Source organism: Ranitomeya variabilis, chromosome 3 (genome assembly GCF_051348905.1).
Source record: "Ranitomeya variabilis isolate aRanVar5 chromosome 3, aRanVar5.hap1, whole genome shotgun sequence".
NCBI lineage: Eukaryota > Metazoa > Chordata > Amphibia > Anura > Dendrobatidae > Ranitomeya > Ranitomeya variabilis.
The window spans coordinates 155,913,158-155,927,166 of NC_135234.1; positions in this window are offsets into that span (position 1 = coordinate 155,913,158).

Genomic DNA, 14,009 nt, shown 5'->3' on the forward strand with positions numbered 1-14,009 from the left:
ATGACACCTATCCATTATTAATCCAATTGTTTGAAAGGGTTAAAAAACACACACACACATGATTTAAAAGTATTTTATTGAAATAAACACAGCGGTTGTTTTAATATTTTATTGCTCTCTCAATCCATTTGCAGACCCTCGCTTTGCAAAACAATAAACCCACAATATACATACCTTCTGCTGACCCGTCACGTCCCACGAGGTAATCCATCTGAAGGGGTTAAAATAATTTACAAGCAGGAGCCCTGCAAATGCAGCTGTGCTCGTGCTTGTAATTCCCCGGCGAATGAAGGAAATGTAGGTCATTGACCTACATTTCCTTCAGTCGCGGTGATGCGCCCCCTGGTGGATGTCCTCATATGACCTGGAGCGTGGGAAAAAGTTCCCAGGCTGCAGTTCATGAGAACATCCAGCAGGGGCGCATCACCGCGATTTTCATTAAAATACTTTTAAATCCTGTGTGTGTGTGTGTGTTTTTTAACCCTTTCAAACAATTGGATTAATAATGGATAGGTGTCATAATTGACACCTCTCCATTATTAATCTGGCTTAATGTCACCTTACAATATCAAGGTGGCATTAACCCTTCATTACCCCATATCCCACCGCTACACGGGAATGGGAAGAGAGTGGCCAAGTGCCAGAACAGGCGCATCTTACAGATGTGCCTTTTCTGGGGTGGCTGGGGGCAGATGTTTTTAGCCACGGGGGGGGCAATAACCATGGACCCTCTCCTGGCTATTAATATCTGCCGTCAGTCACTGGCTTTACCACTCTGGCGGAGAAAATTGTGCGGGAGCCCACGCCTATTTTTTCCGCCATTTAACCCTTTATTTTAGCAGCTACAGCACCCAAATTTTGCATACACACACTACTAACATTAGTAGTGTGGAATATGCAAAAAAAATGGGGATATGAGATGGTTTACTGTATGTAAACCATGTCTCATATCCTGTCGGGTTTGGGAAGGAGAAATGAAAAGCCGGCAATTGAATTACCGGCTTTTCACAGATATCGCGCTGTAGTAAATATAAATACAGACTATATATATATATGTGTCTCAATGACATATATATATATATATATACTGTATATATGTTTTCCCGAACATTTGAGCACATAAATCCATTAGATGTCGGTTTTGCAAGCCTGCGAGAAAATATCGCAGTACGGATGCCATACGGATTACATACGGAGGATGCCATGCGCAAAATACGCTGACACACCCTGCCTACGGATCACTATTTTGGGAACATTTCTCCGTATTACGGCCGTATTACGGCCGCAAAATACGGACCATATTGTCTTATGCCGAGTGTGACGCCGGCCTCATAGTTCTGTGTGCTAGCCTTGTTCTCTTTTTTTTTTTTTTTTTTTTTTTAAATTTACCCCCCAAAAAAATGTTTTTATACAGTCTGTTATGTCAGGCTGAGGCCTGGTTTATCTGTGTTGGAAAAATCATAGCTTTGCAGGTATAAGTTTCATAGTTCTGTCTGCTAGCCTTGTTCCACTCTTTTTTTTATTTTAAAAATTCTTTAAAATCCCCCAAAAACTTTGCTCTCAGTTATATCAGGCTAAGGCCAGTTGTATCTGTGGTGGAAAAATCGTAGCTTCGCAGGCATAAGTTTCATAGTTCTGACTGCTAACCTTGTACTCATTTTTAATTTTTTGCCAAATTTCACATACAAGAGAAAAAAAAGTTATATAGTCTGTTATCAGTGGCTGCGGCCTGGTGTATCGGTGGTGGAAAAATCGTAGTTTTGCAGGTATATGTATCACTGTTCTGTGTGCTAGCCTTGTTCTCTTTTTTTTTCCCAAAAATGTACCCCCCAAAAAAAATATTTTATACAGTCTGTTGCGTCAGGCTGAGGCCTGGTATATCTGTGTTGGAAAAATCGTAGCTTCACATGCATAAGTTTCATAGTTCTGTCTGCTAGCTTTGTTCCACTCTTTTTTTTATTTTAAAAATTCACCAATCCCCCCCCAAAAAAATTATGCAGTCTGTTATGTCAGGCTGAGGCCTTGTGTATCTGTGGTGGAAAAATCGGAGCTTCGCAGGCATAAGTTTCATAGTTCTGTCTGCTAGCCTTGTTCCACTCTTTTTTGTTTATTTTAAAAATTCTCCAACCCCCCCAAAAAATTATGCTGTCTGTTATATCAGGCTGAGGCCTGTTGCATCTGAGGTGGAAAAATCGTAGCATCGCAGGCATAAGTTTCATAGTTCTGTCTGCTAGCCTTGTTGTACTAATTTTTTGCCAAATTTCACATACAAGAGAAAAAAAAATTAAACAGTCTGTTATCTGTGGCTGCGGCCTGGTGTATTGGTGGTTTAAAAATCGTAGTTTCGCATGCACACGTATCATAGTTCTGTGTGCTAACCTTGTTGTCTTTTTTTTTTTTCAAAAAATTTACCCCCCGAAAAAAATATTTTATACAGTCTGTTATTTCAGGCTGAGGCCTGGTGTATCTGTGTTGGAAAAATCGTAGCTTCGCAGGCATAAGTTTCATAGTTCTGTCTGCTAGCTTTGTTCCACTCTTTTTTTTTATTTTAAAAATTCACCAATCCCCCCCAAAAAATGATATACTCTGTTATGTCAAGCTGAGGCCTTGTGTATCTGTGGTGGAAAAATCGGAGCTTCGCAGGCATAAGTTTCATAGTTCTGTCTGCTAGCCTTGTTCCACTCTTTTTTTATTTATAAAATTCTCCAAACCCCCCAAAAAATTATGCAGTCTGTTATGTCAGGCTGAGGCCTGTTGTATCTGAGGTGGAAAAATCGTAGCTTCGCAGGCATAAGTTGCATAGTTCTGTCTGCTAGCCTTGTTCCACTTTTTTTTTTTTTTAATTCTCCAAAACCCCCAAAAAATGTTGTACAGTCTGTTATGTCAGGCTGAGGCCTGTTGTATCTGTGGTGGAAAAATCATAGCTTCGCAGGCATAAGTTGCATAGTTCTGTCTGCTAGCCTTGTTGTTCTCATTTTTAATTTTTTGCCAAATTTCACATACAAGAGAAAAAACAATTACCGTATATACTCGAGTATAAGCCGAGATTTTCAGCCCCAAAAAATGGGCTGAAAGTGCCCCTCTCGGCTTATACTCAAGTCATGGAAGGTGGGGGTCGGTGGGTGAGGGGAAGCGACGCCTGTCTAATACTCACCTGCTCCCAGTGCTCCTGGTGCGGTCCCCGCATGCCCCACGGTCTTCGGGTGCTGCAGCTGAACAGTCAGTGCAGAGAGATGGGATGCTGAGGAGCAGCGGACAGCAGTGAGAGGTGAGTATGTGATTTTTTTTTAGTGCAGCAGCAGCATTACATGTGGCACAATGCTATGTGGAGCGTCTATGGGGCCATAAAGAACTGCATGGAGCATTATATGGGGCATCTATGGGGCCATAACTGCATGGAGCATTATATGGGGCATTATATGGGGCATCTATGGGGCCATAAAGAACTGCATGGAGCATTATATGGAGCATTTATGGGGCCATAACTGCATGGAGCATTATATGGAGCATCTATGGGGCCATAACTGTGTAAGAGGGTGCTGCTGTTATGGACAGTAAGGAACACGCTGTCACTTTAAGAGGCTGCACCCCCTTGTCTGGCGTGATGGAATATTCTGCTTCTCCCCTGCAATAATCATTATAATGAACTAGTCTGTGCAGAGTGCAGGTGTGGAGCTGGAGCAGCGTGTGTGAGCTGAGGCTGCTGCAGAGAGGACTTTTTGTGCTGATAGCTGAAAGAGAGAAGAACTGTGTCCTGATATAGCTACAAGAGAGCCACGAAGATACAGAGAAAGGGATTTACAGTTTCCAGGAGCATCCCTAGGATCCAGAAGCAAGGAGAAGACCATGTTTCACAGAGCTGACAGAAAGCCGTGCGCACCACCATATTAAACTGCTGGGGACCCCCCTGGGACTGGAGCTGATTCTCTAACATCACCGTGAGTTTGTTCCTGTTTGGTGCACCTGTTAGGGCCTACTGTAGGCTTCAATAGTCGGTACACGGGAGCCATGTGGCCTGCTTAGTAAAGGCCAGGGAGGTTATACATAGCGTAGCATCATCACTCGTTTATTGTTTACATTTGCTTGTTAGACATATTTTGAGTCTGCAATAGTTGTAGCACCTTGTTGTTTTACGGAAAAGTTAAAGTTCATAACTCTTGTAAATTGTCTGTTGCCATTGTATACCCCTGTTTGCATCTTCCTCATTCCCTTCATTCCTTGCCTTCTAATAAATCTACCCTTTGTTGTTTTCACCTCATCTTGTGTACAGTAGTCTTCCTGCACCGTGGTGGTCCCCCAGCCATCGTTTCAAGTGGCGCTGCGAGCAGGGTACTGTCACCAAGATGGAGGCAGCAGACAGCAATGGCGGGAATGCTAATGTTAATGGAGATGCTGTGGGCATTGGTGGAACCCCTGCAAGGACACTCCCTATGGGCACCATATTTAGTGTGCTACCAAAGTTTGATGGCAAGAATATGCCACTGTCCGACTGGGTGTCCCGGCTGCAAAGCACCCTGAAGATTTATAACATCAGCCCAGACCTTGAAGTGGACATTGCGTTAACTGCCCTAGAGGGAGAAGCCCGTAGAAATGTCTGCCTACAACCAGAACTCACCCGCAGTACCCTGAAGGAGCTAGTGAAGTTCCTGGAAGAGATCTACGGCGAGACTGCTAGCGCTGGACACCTTTGCGCCAAATTTTTCTCTAGGCTGTAGTGGGAAGAAGGAATCTCTCAGTATGCAACAGCACTTCAAGAAGTGTTAGCAGAGGTGCAGAGAAAGGAGGCGGATGGATTTGGCGGCATGGGCTCTAAAGACCGGATACTCCGAGAGCAATTCATTCTGGGACTGCACAGCACATCCTTGAGGCGAGCACTGTCAGAACGGGTCCGGGCAGATCCGGCTCTTACGTTTCGTCAAATCCTGGTGGAAACAGTGGCCCAAAGTAAAGAAGAGAGCTATGCGTCTGGGGTGATGCGTGTCCAGGGCGCCAATACCAGAGGGGACCCAAACCATCAGGAGGTGCTGGTCCAGGTGGTGCACGACTTGCAGCGGTCCCTTGTCAACGTGCAAGAGAAACTGACCCAGGTGGAGCGAAGAGTGGGGGAACTACAACAGTCTGACCCACCGTACTCATGCAACCATTCTTCAGCCTGACCGATAAAGGATCTGTGGGAGCAAGCCCCCTCCTGTCAGGCATCGGAGGCATGAGGACAGGCTCGAGGTACCCCTCGGCGAGGAGGAGGAATCCAATGCTGGGAATGTGGAGGACAGGGGCACCTTGCCAGAGACTGTCGGAACTATGCTCAAGGCCAGGGGAAGCCGCCGTTAAACTACCAACCCCCGCAGTAGTGCGGCACTCTGCGGGGGAGGCGAGAAGAAAGGCCGCTCCATATCATAACGAACACTTGATTGCTGGGAGCCCCATCCTACGTGCTGAATTTGAAGGCGTTCTAGTGGATTGCCTGATAGATACCAGGTCACAAGTGACAACGATGACAGAAGCGTATTTCAAGCAGCATTTCCAGGACCTGGCCAAGCCAGAAAAAGAGACATTGATCCGGTTGTTTGCTGCCAACCAACAACCGATCCCGGTCACAGAGGTCGTGTGGATGAATATTCGAATCTGTGGGCAAGAAGTTGGGAGAAAAGGGATCCTGCTAGTCCCTGAGCCTATCAAGGAGGATGTGCCTGTAGTACTGGGAATGAATATCCTACGTGAACTCGATCAGATTATGTTTACCAAATGGGGACCTGGATATTGGAAGAAGGCTACTACACATAAGCCTACCCAAGAAGCCCTTCAATGACTGATCCGCGTCTGTGGGATGCAGAAGAGTGTGCCATCTTATCAGACGGTAGGAGTCATCAGGGCTCCTGGTAAAGAACCTGTAATCCTACCTCCCGAGCGAGAAACTATAGTATACCTTCCAGTTGGGACTCACCGCAACCTTGACGGGTTGGAAGTGGTTGTTCAGCCTGTGGTAGGTGGAGGAGTGGACCAAGAAGTCATGATAGCTCGTACGATAGCTGTGGTCCAGCGAGGACATGTCCCCATAAGAGCTTTGAATGTGGGCCCCGGGGAGGTCACCTTGCCACGAGGGACAGATCTGGCCCTGGTGTACCGACATAAGGGTGAAGTGGTGAGTCAGAAGGAGATGTCTTTATCACCGAAAGAAGGCACGGGTTGGACCCTAGCAGTTACTGCGGGGGACGAAGAGACGCCATCCTCGGAGTGGAGTGGACGGGTCATCCTTGATCAAATGGAAGTGGATGTGAAGGCTCTGGGCCCTGAGCGTGTGCAAGCAATAGAAACTATGCTGTGGGAAAATCAGGCCTCATTCGCCCATCACGCCGAAGATTTCGGGTGTACTGAAGACATCACGCATGAGATACCGACTGGGGAAGCTCGTCCAATTCGAGAACGATACCGGCAGATTCCGCCCAAGATGTATCAAGAGGTGAAAACATTACTGAGGCAGATGCTGGATTCAGGAGTGGTGAAGAGTAGTCAGAGCTCTTGGGCATGGGCAGCCCCAGTGGTGAAAGGATGGGACCATCCGGTTCTGTGCAGATTACAGGAAACTCAATGCCTGCACTGTTCGAGACTCGTACCCGTTGCCCCGCATTGCGGAATCCTTGACACCGTTGGGGAAAGCCAAGTACTTCTCCACCCTGGACCTAGCAAGCGGATACTGACAAGTAGCCGTGGCTGAGAAAGACAAAGAGAAAACCGCCTTCATCCTCCCTATGGGGCTGTTCGAGTTTAACCGGATGCCCTTCGGGCTCTCCAATGCTCCAGGCACATTTCAACGGCTGATGGAAAAGTGTTTGGGAGACTTAAATTTTGAGGCTACCCTGATCTATCTGGATGACATCATTGTGTTTTCGGCCTCATTCAAAGAACACCTTGCCCGGCTTGGACAGGTACTCGGAAGACTGCCGGCTCATAACCTGAAGGTGAAGCCAAAGAAGTGCCACCTCTTCAAGAGAGAGATCGAGTACCTGGGCCACATAGTGTCACAAGTAGTGTTGAGCGATACCTTCCGATATCGGAAAGTATCGGTATCGGAAAGTATCGGCCGATACCGTCAAAGTATCGGATCTCGCCGATTCCGATACCCGATCCCAATGCAAGTCAATGGGACGAAAATATCGGAATTAAAATAAACCCTTTCTTTCCTTGTAGGTTCATTCTACATGAAGGAAAACAACTAAGAATAATGTAGGATGTATTGGGGGAGGTGGCGGAGACATTAAAGGCATAGAGGTTTAGCCCAATCAAATAGAATAGCAGGAATTTTAATTTTTTTTAAAGACGTTCAGAGTTACAAAGATTTTGACTATGTTAAGATTTTTTTTATTTTGTCAGATATTGATGTTTCACTACTTCCACGCCCTTCACCCTCTTTTTTACTTCTCCCACACTTTCTTCTTCATCATCATCAGCATCTTTGACATCAACTTCTTCTTCACCTTATTCATCTTCTTCATCTTCTACCTATAAATTTTTTTTTTTTACATTGTTTATATTCTTTTTATTTAACTATTATTCTTCTTCATATTCAACTTCTTCATCATATTCTTATTTGTGACAGTCATTCCCGTAGTTGTTATCTATAAAAGTTTGAAGATTACACCTTCCGTTCTGCCTGTCACAAAAGAGTTACATTTGTCCGCGTTCAGTTTGGCCTGCAGCATCAGGCTTTATCCAGGGGCACCACGAGGAGGAACGGACTCACCCCCATACACTGCTTAGTCTTCTTCTGCTTATAATTTAGATAATATCTTTTGCTCTGATATTTAGTGTTATGCTTAATGTTCTTCTGCTCTTTGTTCTGCAGCCTCTTGTTCTTCTGCTTCTCGGTCTCCCATGTCGTCGTCGTCTCCAGGGTCGTTGTCTCCAGGGTCGTCGTCTCCGGGGTCGTCGTCATCGGGGTGGCCTTCAGGGTCATCATCTCCGGGGTCGTCGTCATCTCAGTGGTTGTCGTCTCTGTTGTCGTCGTCATCTTAGCGGTGGTCTTCCGGGTCGTCGTCTTTAGGGTCTTGAACTTGGAAATGTAGCAGAAGGTACAAGAAGGCTGAGAAAATGCCGAGAAACAGCTGATGGAACTGGAACTCGGATGGCTACCCGAAGGTCCAAGAGCCAATGGAACTACCAAGGACCAGCTGACGTTACTGGAACCCGGTTACTAAGCAGCAGGTACCCGTGCCTGAAAGCACTACCAAGGACCAACTGACGTTGGTGGAACTCGGATACCCAGAGGGAGGCACCTAAGCCAAAGGCTCTGCCCGGAACCAGCTGACAGTACTGGAACCAGGATGGGGAGCAGAAGGTACAAGAGCAAAAGACACTGCCGAGAACCAGCTGACGGTACTGGAACCTGGATGGGTAGCTGTTGTGAATTTGGATTCTGGGCTCCCCCGGTGGCTACTGGTGGAATTGAACTGGTGTCTTCATCTTCTCTGTTCACCTGTTCCCATCAAGATGTGGGAGTCGCTATATAACCTTGCTGCTCTGTTAGTTGCTTGCCGGTCAACAATGTTATCAGAAGCCTCTCTGTGCTTGTTCCTGCTCCTAGACAACTACTAGATAAGTTGGACTCTTGTCCATGTTTGTTTTTGCATTTTTGTTCCAGTTCACAGCTGTAGTTTCGTTACTGTGTCTGGAAAGCTCTTGTGAACAGGAATTGCCACTCTGGTGTTATGAGTTAATGCCAGAGTTTAAAGTAATTTCTGGATGGTGTTTTGATAGGGTTTTTAGCTGACCATGAAAGTGTCCTTTCTGTCTTCTGCTATGTAGTAAGTGGACCTCAAATTTGCTAAACCTATTTTCATACTACGTTTGTTATTTCATCTTGATTCACCGCCAATACATGTGGGGGGCCTCTGTCTCCTTTCGGGGTATTTCTCTAGAGGTGAGCTAGGACTAATATTTTCCTCTGCTAGTTTTATTTAGTCCTCCGGCTGGTGCTGGGCATCTAGAATCAACGTAGGCATGCTACCCGGCCACTGCTAGTTGTGCGTTAGGTTTAGTTCATGGTCAGCTCAGTTTCCATCTTCCAAGAGCTAGTTCCTATATATGCTGATGCTATGATCTCTTGCCATTGAGATCATGACAGTTTGACCGGCCCACTAAAGGGTTAAAATCCTTGGCTGAGAAAGGAGAGAAATAAGTAGTCTGCTGAAATTTTTTTTTTTTTTTTTTTCTCTCCTTTGAATGGCTCTGTGTTCACCTGTTTGCAATGGATCTTCAGAGTGTAACTGCAGGTTTGAATAATCTCGCCACGAAGGTACAAAATTTGCAAGATTTTGTTTGTCATGCACCTGTATCTGAGCCGAGAATTCCTTTGCCGGAATTTTTCTCGGGGAATAGATCTGGGTTTCAGAATTTTCGAAATAATTGCAAATTATTTTTGTCCCTGAAATCTCGCTCTGCCGGAGATCCTGCACAGCAGGTCAGGATTGTGATTTCCTTGCTCCGGGGCGACCCTCAAGACTGGGCTTTTTCATTGACACCAGGGGATCCTGCGTTGCTCAATGTGGATGCGTTTTTTCTGGCCTTGGGGTTGCTTTATGACGAACCTCATTTGGAGCTTCAGGCAGAAAAAACTTTGATGTCCCTATCTCAGGGGCAAGATGAAGCGGAAATTTACTGCCAAAGATTCCGTAAATGGTCTGTGCTTACTCAGTGGAATGAGTGCGCCCTGGCGGCGACTTTCAGAGAGGGTCTCTCTGATGCCATTAAGGATGTTATGGTGGGGTTCCCTGTGCCTGCGGGTCTGAATGAGTCCATGACAATGGCTATTCAGATCGATAGGCGTTTGCGGGAGCGCAAACCAGTGCACCATCTGGCGGTGTCCACTGAGAAATCGCCAGAGAGTATGCAGTGTGATAGAATTCTGTCCCGAAGCGAGCGGCAGAATTTTAGACGGAAAAATGGGTTGTGTTTCTATTGTGGTGATTCTACTCATGTTATATCAGCATGCTCTAAGCGCACTAAAAAGCTTGGTAAATCTGTTTCCATTTGCACCTTACCGTCTAAGTTTATTCTATCTGTGACCCTGATTTGCTCTTTGTCATCTATTACCACGGACGCCTATGTCGACTCTGGCGCCGCTTTGAGTCTTATGGATTGGTCCTTTGCCAAACGCTGTGGGTATGATTTAGAGCCTTTGGAGACTCCTATTCCTCTGAAGGGGATTGACTCCACCCCATTGGCTAATAATAAACCACAATACTGGACACAAGTAACTATGCGTATTAATCCGGATCACCAGGAGATTATTCGCTTTCTGGTGCTGTATAATCTACATGATGATTTGGTGCTAGGATTGCCTTGGCTGCAATCTCACAACCCAGTCCTCGACTGGAAAGCTATGTCTGTGTTGAGCTGGGGATGTAAGGGGGCTCATGGGGATGTACCTGTGGTTTCCATTTCATCATCTATTCCCTCTGAAATTCCTGAGTTCCTGTCTGACTATCGTGACGTCTTTGAAGAATCCAAGCTTGGTTCGTTACCTCCGCACCGAGAGTGCGATTGTGCCATAGATTTAATCCCGGGTAGTAAATACCCAAAGGGTCGTTTATTTAATCTGTCTGTGCCTGAACATGCTGCTATGCGTGAATATATAAAGGAGTCCTTGGAAAAGGGACATATTCGTCCATCGTCATCTCCCTTAGGAGCCGGTTTTTTCTTTGTGTCAAAAAAAGACGGCTCTTTGAGACCATGTATTGATTATCGGCTTTTGAATAAAATCACTGTTAAATATCAATACCCATTGCCGTTGCTGACTGATTTGTTTGCTCGCATAAAGGGGGCCAAGTGGTTCTCTAAGATTGACCTTCGTGGGGCGTATAATTTGGTGCGAATCAGGCAGGGGGATGAGTGGAAAACCGCATTTAATACGCCCGAGGGCCACTTTGAGTATTTAGTGATGCCTTTTGGTCTTTCAAATGCTCCGTCAGTTTTCCAGTCCTTTATGCATGATATTTTTCGCGATTATTTGGATAAATTTATGATTGTGTATCTGGATGATATTCTGATTTTTTCGGATGACTGGGACTCTCATGTCCAGCAAGTCAGGAGGGTTTTTCAGGTTTTGCGGTCTAATTCTTTGTGGGTGAAGGGTTCTAAGTGTGTTTTTGGGGTACAGAGGATTTCCTTTTTGGGATATATTTTTTCCCCCTCTTCCATTGAAATGGATCCTGTCAAGGTTCAAGCTATTTGTGATTGGACGCAGCCCTCTTCTCTTAAGAGTCTTCAGAAATTTTTGGGCTTTGCTAACTTTTATCGTCGATTTATTGCTGGTTTTTCGGATATTGCTAAGCCATTGACCGATTTGACTAAGAAGGGTGCTGATGTTGCTGATTGGTCCCCTGATGCTGTGGAGGCCTTTCGGGAGCTTAAGCGCCGTTTTTCCTCTGCCCCTGTGTTGCGTCAGCCTGATGTTGCTCTACCTTTTCAGGTTGAGGTCGACGCTTCTGAGATCGGAGCTGGGGCAGTGTTGTCGCAGAAAAGTTCTGACTGCTCCGTGATGAGGCCTTGTGCCTTCTTTTCCCGTAAATTTTCGCCCGCTGAGCGGAATTATGATGTTGGGAATCGGGAGCTTTTGGCCATGAAGTGGGCTTTTGAGGAGTGGCGCCATTGGCTTGAGGGGGCCAGACATCAGGTGGTGGTATTGACTGACCACAAAAATTTGGTTTATCTTGAGACCGCCAGGCGCCTGAATCCTAGACAGGCGCGCTGGTCATTATTTTTCTCTCGGTTTAATTTTGTGGTGTCATACCTACCGGGTTCTAAGAATGTTAAGGCGGATGCCCTTTCTAGGAGTTTTGAGCCTGACTCGCCTGGTAACTCTGAGCCCACAGGTATCCTTAAGGATGGAGTGGTATTGTCAGCCGTTTCTCCAGACCTGCGGCGGGCCTTGCAGGAGTTTCAGGCGGATAGACCTGATCGTTGCCCACCTGATAAACTGTTTGTTCCTGATGATTGGACCAGTAGAGTCATCTCTGAGGTTCATTCTTCTGCGTTGGCAGGTCATCCTGGCATTTTTGGTACCAGGGATTTGGTGGCAAGGTCCTTCTGGTGGCCTTCCCTGTCACGAGATGTGCGAGGCTTTGTGCAGTCTTGTGACGTTTGTGCTCGGGCCAAGCCTTGTTGTTCTCGGGCTAGTGGATTGTTGTTGCCCTTGCCTATTCCTAAGAGGCCTTGGACGCACATCTCGATGGATTTTATTTCAGATCTGCCTGTTTCTCAGAAGATGTCTGTCATCTGGGTGGTGTGTGACCGTTTCTCTAAGATGGTCCATTTGGTTCCTCTGCCCAAGTTGCCTTCTTCTTCCGAGTTGGTTCCTCTGTTTTTTCAAAATGTTGTTCGTTTGCATGGTATTCCTGAGAATATCGTTTCTGACAGAGGGACCCAATTCGTGTCTAGATTTTGGCGGGCATTCTGTGCTAGGATGGGCATAGATTTATCTTTTTCGTCCGCTTTCCATCCTCAGACGAATGGCCAGACTGAGCGGATTAATCAGACCCTGGAGACATATCTGAGGTGTTTTGTGTCTGCTGACCAGGATGATTGGGTTGCTTTTTTGCCATTGGCGGAGTTCGCTCTCAATAATCGGGCCAGCTCTGCCACTTTGGTGTCCCCGTTCTTCTGTAATTCGGGGTTTCATCCTCGATTTTCCTCTGGTCAGGTGGAATCTTCGGATTGTCCTGGAGTGGATGCTGTGGTGGAGAGATTGCATCAGATCTGGGGGCAGGTGGTGGACAATTTGAGGTTGTCCCAGGAGAAGACTCAGCTTTTTGCTAACCGCCGTCGTCGTGTTGGTCCTCGTCTTCGTGTTGGGGACTTGGTGTGGTTGTCTTCTCGTTTTGTCCCTATGAGGGTCTCTTCTCCTAAGTTTAAGCCTCGGTTCATCGGCCCGTATAAGATATTGGAGATTCTTAACCCTGTTTCCTTCCGTTTGGACCTCCCTGCATCCTTTTCTATTCATAACGTTTTTCATCGGTCATTATTGCGCAGGTATGAGGTACCGGTTGTGCCTTCCGTTGAGCCTCCTGCTCCGGTGTTGGTTGAGGGTGAGTTGGAGTACGTTGTGGAGAAAATCTTAGACTCTCGTGTTTCCAGACGGAGACTCCAGTATCTGGTCAAGTGGAAGGGATACGGCCAGGAGGATAATTCTTGGGTGAATGCATCTGATGTTCATGCCTCTGATCTGGTTCGTGCCTTTCATAGGGCCCATCCTGATCGCCCTGGTGGTTCTGGTGAGGGTTCGGTGCCCCCTCCTTGAGGGGGGGGTACTGTTGTGAATTTGGATTCTGGGCTCCCCCGGTGGCTACTGGTGGAATTGAACTGGTGTCTTCATCTTCTCTGTTCACCTGTTCCCATCAAGATGTGGGAGTCGCTATATAACCTTGCTGCTCTGTTAGTTGCTTGCCGGTCAACAATGTTATCAGAAGCCTCTCTGTGCTTGTTCCTGCTCCTAGACAACTACTAGATAAGTTGGACTCTTGTCCATGTTTGTTTTTGCATTTTTGTTCCAGTTCACAGCTGTAGTTTCGTTACTGTGTCTGGAAAGCTCTTGTGAACAGGAATTGCCACTCTGGTGTTATGAGTTAATGCCAGAGTTTAAAGTAATTTCTGGATGGTGTTTTGATAGGGTTTTTAGCTGACCATGAAAGTGTCCTTTCTGTCTTCTGCTATGTAGTAAGTGGACCTCAAATTTGCTAAACCTATTTTCATACTACGTTTGTTATTTCATCTTGATTCACCGCCAATACATGTGGGGGGCCTCTGTCTCCTTTCGGGGTATTTCTCTAGAGGTGAGCTAGGACTAATATTTTCCTCTGCTAGTTTTATTTAGTCCTCCGGCTGGTGCTGGGCATCTAGAATCAACGTAGGCATGCTACCCGGCCACTGCTAGTTGTGCGTTAGGTTTAGTTCATGGTCAGCTCAGTTTCCATCTTCCAAGAGCTAGTTCCTATATATGCTGATGCTATGATCTC